We start from the raw sequence: 5,383 nt of genomic DNA, 5'->3' as shown, positions 1-5,383 counted from the left end.
GAGAATTTCAGACCAATATCCCTGATGAATATGGATGCTAAGATTCTCAACAAGATCCTAGCAAACAGGATCCATCAGCACATTAAAAAGATTATCCACCATGACCAGGTGGGATTCATCCCTGGGCTACAGGGATGGTTCAACATTCGCAAATCAATCAATGTGATAGAACAAATTAATATGAGAAGAATGAAGAACCACATGGTCCTCTCAATCGATGCAGAAAAAGCATTTGACAAAATCCAGCATCCGTTCCTGATTAAAACTCTTCAAAGTATACGGATACAGGGAACATTCCTGAACTTCATAAAATCTATCTGTGGAAGTCCCACAGCAATTATCATCCTCAATGGGAAAAACCTTGCAGCCTTTCTGTTGAGATCAGGAACAAGACAAGGTTGCCCACTTTCACCACTCTTGTTCAACATAGTATTAGAACTCTTAGCCACCCAAATCAGACAACAAAGAGAAATAAAAGGTATCCAAATTGGCAGTGGAGAAGTCAAACTCTCTCTTTTCGCAGATGACATGATTCTTTATATGGAAAACCCAAAAGACTCCATCCCAAACTAGTAAACTCCCACAGCAATTCAGGAACGTGACAGGATACAAAGTCAATGTACAGAAATCAGTGGCTTTCAAATACACTAACAATGAAAATACAGAAATGGAAATTAGAGAATCTATTCCATTTACTATAGCACCAAGAATCATAAGATTCCTGGGAATAAACCTAACCAAAGAGGTAAAGGATTTGTACTCGATGAACTATAGAAAACTCATCAAAGAAATTGAAGAAGACATAAAAAGATGGAAGACCATGCCATGCTCTTGGATAAGAAGAATAAACATTGATAAAATGTCTATACTGCCTAGAGGAATCTATACATTTAATGCCATTCCAATCAAAATTCCTGTGGTATTTTTCAAAGAACTGGAGCAAATAAACTTAAAATTTGTATGGTATCAGAAGAGACCCTGAATCGCTAAGGAAATGTTGAAAAACAAAAATAAAGCTGGGGGCATCACATTACCTGATTTCAAGCTTTACTACAAAGCTGTGATCAGCAGGACAGCATGGTACTGGCATAAAAACAGACACATAGACCAGTGGAACAGAGTAGAGAGCCCAGATATGGACCCTCAACTCTATGTCAAATAATCTTTGACAAAACAGGAAAAAATATACAGTGGAAAAAAGACAGTCTCTTCAATAAATGGCACTGGGAAAACTGGACAGCTATATGTAGAAGAATGAAACTGCACCATTCTCTTAAATCGTAAACAAAGATAAACTCAAAATAGATAAAAGACCTTAATGTGAGATAGGAATCCATCAGAATCCTAGAGGATAACATAGGCAGTAATCTCTTCGATATCAGCCTCAGCAACTTCTTTCAAGTTATGTCTCCAAAGGCAAAGGAAACAAAAGCGAATATAAACTTTTGGGACTTCATCAAAATCAAAAGCTTCTGCACATCAAAAGAAACAGTAAAACAAAACAAAACAACAACAACAACAACAAAGGCAACCCACGGAATTGGAGAAGATATTTGAAAATGACAGTACAGACAAATGGTTGATATTCAGGATCTATCAAGAACACCTCAAACTCAACACACACAAAACAGACAATCATATCAAAAATGGGCAGAGGATATGAACAGTCACTACTACAATAAATACAATGAAGACATACAAATGGCTATCAGACACATGAAAACATGTTCATCATCACTAGCCATCAGCGAGATTCAAATGAAAACCACATTGATACACCACCTTACACCAGTTAGAACAGCCAAAATTAGCAAGACAGGAAAAAACATGTGTTGGAGGGGATATGGAGAAAGGGGTATCCTCTTCCACTGTTGGTGGAAAGGCAAGTTGGTGCAGCCTCTTTGGAGAATAGTGTGGAGATTCCTCAAGAAATTAAAAATAGAACTTCCCTATGACCCCGCAATTGCACTACTTGGTATTTACCCCAAAGATACATAAGTAGTGAAACGAAGGGCCATCTGTACCCCAATGTTTATAGCAGCAATGGCCATGGTCGCCAAACTGTGGAAAGAACCAAGATGACCTTCAATGGACGAATGGATAAGGAAAATGTTGTCCATTTATAATATGGAGTATTATGCCTCCATCAGAAAGGATGAATGCCCAATATTTGTAGCAACATGGACGGGACTGGAAGAGATTATGCTGGGTGAAATAAGCCAAGCAGAGAGAGTCAACTATCATATGGTTTCACTTATTTGTGGAGAGGTATGTTTTCTTAAGGACATCCTTGAAGACCCTCCACACATTGTTGCTGCTCTCAATGTCCATGACAAGCACATCAAGCCACCAGGAAAGGAGATGCAGACCCCATAAAAGGGGAAGTGATCTCAGGAAGAGCCTCCCTGAGATTGCAGAGCCCACTGAGATAAGAAGAAAGAGATTTTGATTGATGGACTTGGATTTTTGTGACATGAGAGATCAGGCCCTCTAGCAGGGGATAAGCCCAGATGTGGCATGCCTCCTTTCTAGGTAGAACTGGGAAAGTACAATGGGTGTGTCCTTTTGCCTAGTGTCATGCTACAATGAGCCCTAGACCATTACCAACCCTAAGAAGATGCCTTTGTTGCCAGAATCTGAGAAGTTCTTCATAAAGCACAGCTCTAAGTATAAGCCTGTGTCTTTATAATTAATGGTAATACCAGATTCAGGACAGCAGGCATTAGACATCATGGATGCCATAGCCAGATAGGACAAAAAGAATTTTCCTGAAGCCCAAGTCTTTTTTTGCCACAAAGTTTAGTGGACCCACCGCCTCTACAGACAGGAACCCAGGGAGGGTCTCAAGGGTATAAGGGGTTTAAGGACATCTTATTAGCCTTAGTCAAGGGGTGTAACTTCATTCCATATCCCTTCCTCTGGAGTTGGGTGACCCCCACACTTCTCTGTATGGGCAGCTCTGAGATCAGGGTTCCCTAATGAGTTCATCTCAGGACTGCTGGTAGTCTGAACTTTCCTCAGGTACCTGGGGTTCCTCCAGAAACTGCAGGCCCTAGCTTTCATGTGGTTGCATCTCCTTTCTAAACAAAACAGCACTAGCTGGGGTGAAGGGGAGTTAATGAGACTCTAACCCTGACCAGCAGTGGAGGGAGGGATAGACTACTGCCCAGGCTGTTGCCTCAGGACCTGGCAGTTCAGATCCTGTCACTCTTCTGGGTACAATTATCTATATACATCTCTAGTTACCTCTAGACACACTCATACACAAGCTTTGCTGCTCTCATTGACCCTGGAACCAAGTTACAAAGCTTTCCAGGAACCCCTCCAAACATAGGCGAGGGGTGTATTTTAGTTTTCCAGTAGAACAAACAGGATAGAAGAAGGGGTTCAACTTCCATGGGATGTCACTCTTGGAAAAAAAAAAAAAAACTTTACTGAAACTGAGCAACAGTGGCCCCTTTGGCCCTGCCTTTTTGAGGTAAAGGTACATGTGAACTGAAATCCCCAAGGACAGTGACCTTTTCTGATGGGAGTGCCCATCAGTAGGCTGTAGGATTGCCAATACCACCTCTGCCAGATTGAGGCTCTATATACCCCCTCGATATTGTTTGTAATAGGGGACTGAACATTTGAGCCCATAATTCAAGGTTACTTGTAGGGAGTGGTCATTAAACAAAATTTGTATCCATTCAGTTTTATTTGCCAGACCTTATAGCCCCTATGGGAAGATGGCACTTTACAGTTCACTACTGAAATATAAATGCCCAGGTCCTGTCTAATGGTGCACATCCCAATACTGTGCAGGCAGCTGAGGAACTCCAAAAAGCTGCAGGGGACCACGCTGCAGTGACTGATCTAGCTAGTATGTTCCTTTCAGAATCTATGTCAGAGGAGCCAAATCCCAGATCTGTTTTCACCCTGTACACTTGTGTCCAGCTGCCTGTGGGCAATCTTGACAACCTCAACATCACCATGTTTTCCCCCCCAGGTCGAGGGAGGTGGTCAGGTGTTCTCCTGGTCTGGGCAACTGAGGCGCTCTATCACAGGTCATGCTGCTGTCTGCACACCCAAATTCCCGTGTACACCTGCCACTTTGTGAGACCTGGGAGGCCTGCAATCTTTTGGCAGCTATAAGACCTTTTTCCTCACCTGACTAAGTGCAGAGTTTGGGTCTACTTTTATATAACTCAAGATATTAAGCAGACTTATCAGGGAAGTTTGGAGCTATGTAAGCTCATGCACAGGTGGCCCCAGTGCAGTAAGACACATTTCATGGCCTGGAGAATCTCTGTGCTATGGCGGTTATGCTGGAACATCTAGTGACACTCTGGAGTGCTGTGGACATCAGGCAAAATTTCTGATTGTCATGTTGCTTGCTATGTCCATGAGAGGGAGAGAGAACACAGCACCATGCCTGCGTTCATGCAAAGGGAGATCATTTCTCCTAGTGCCAGTCCTGGAGCTTCCATGTAAGGTTTCTGGGCTGAAGCAACTCAGTGGAAGGAAAGGCAGAGTGACATTGTTGTTCTGGTTGTGGATATTACAGCCTTCCTATAATGTCCATCCCATCACAGGGATTCTATCACTGTGATGGAATCACCTGCTTGAGTTGACAGGCATGAAAAATAATTCAGAGTTGTATTCACAAACCTGATGTCAACACAACTGACCATCGGGCCAATTTTCTAACACACACAGGCCTTGAAAACTGGAGTACGGTCTGGGCCTGACCTGCTGAGTCAGCAGCACAGGTAATGGGGCAGGCACAGTCTGAAGGATGACCAGCAGTTGGCAGTCTAGGAAGAGCAAGAGGTGCAGTACAGTCTTTCAATAGGGAAGAAAGGGCAGATCTCATCTCAAAAAGTTTGCTTTCTGTATAAGAGAAAGTCTGCAACAAGAAAAGAGGTCGTGGACATCCAGTTTCTCAATCAATGACCTACATGGTTATGTCATGTGCTGTTGGAGCCTCAAAATTGGTTCTTGGAATCTTTACCTGCGGTTGTCCATGGAGATGACCAATAAGTGTCTTGCCAATGGTGACCTGGGTCTATTTGGTCACTGTGAGTGAATCCAGGAACATCTCCTTTTCATTCTGATAGGTGCGTAGGTGGTCAGCAGTACTTGGTAAAGCCTTTCTTAGCAAGGTGGCATTGTGTGTTCCCTAAAGACATGAGCACTTTTTGAGAAAGTCCTGGTAGAAAGGGGTGTCAAGGCTTGTCAGGGGCAGAGGCCATGTCATCATTATCTGCGGAAGACATGCTCCAAGTTTGCCATATGGTTCTTGGGAATAGCTAGACATGGCATCATCTTGTCCACTTAAGTCATCACCAAGTTTTCTCAATCCAAGAATGTAGGGCTAAGGATTCCTTTATAAAATACTATT

Source organism: Mustela erminea, chromosome 5 (genome assembly GCF_009829155.1).
Source record: "Mustela erminea isolate mMusErm1 chromosome 5, mMusErm1.Pri, whole genome shotgun sequence".
In the NCBI taxonomy this organism is placed as follows: domain Eukaryota; kingdom Metazoa; phylum Chordata; class Mammalia; order Carnivora; family Mustelidae; genus Mustela; species Mustela erminea.
This window is presented reverse-complemented; position numbering follows the sequence as displayed.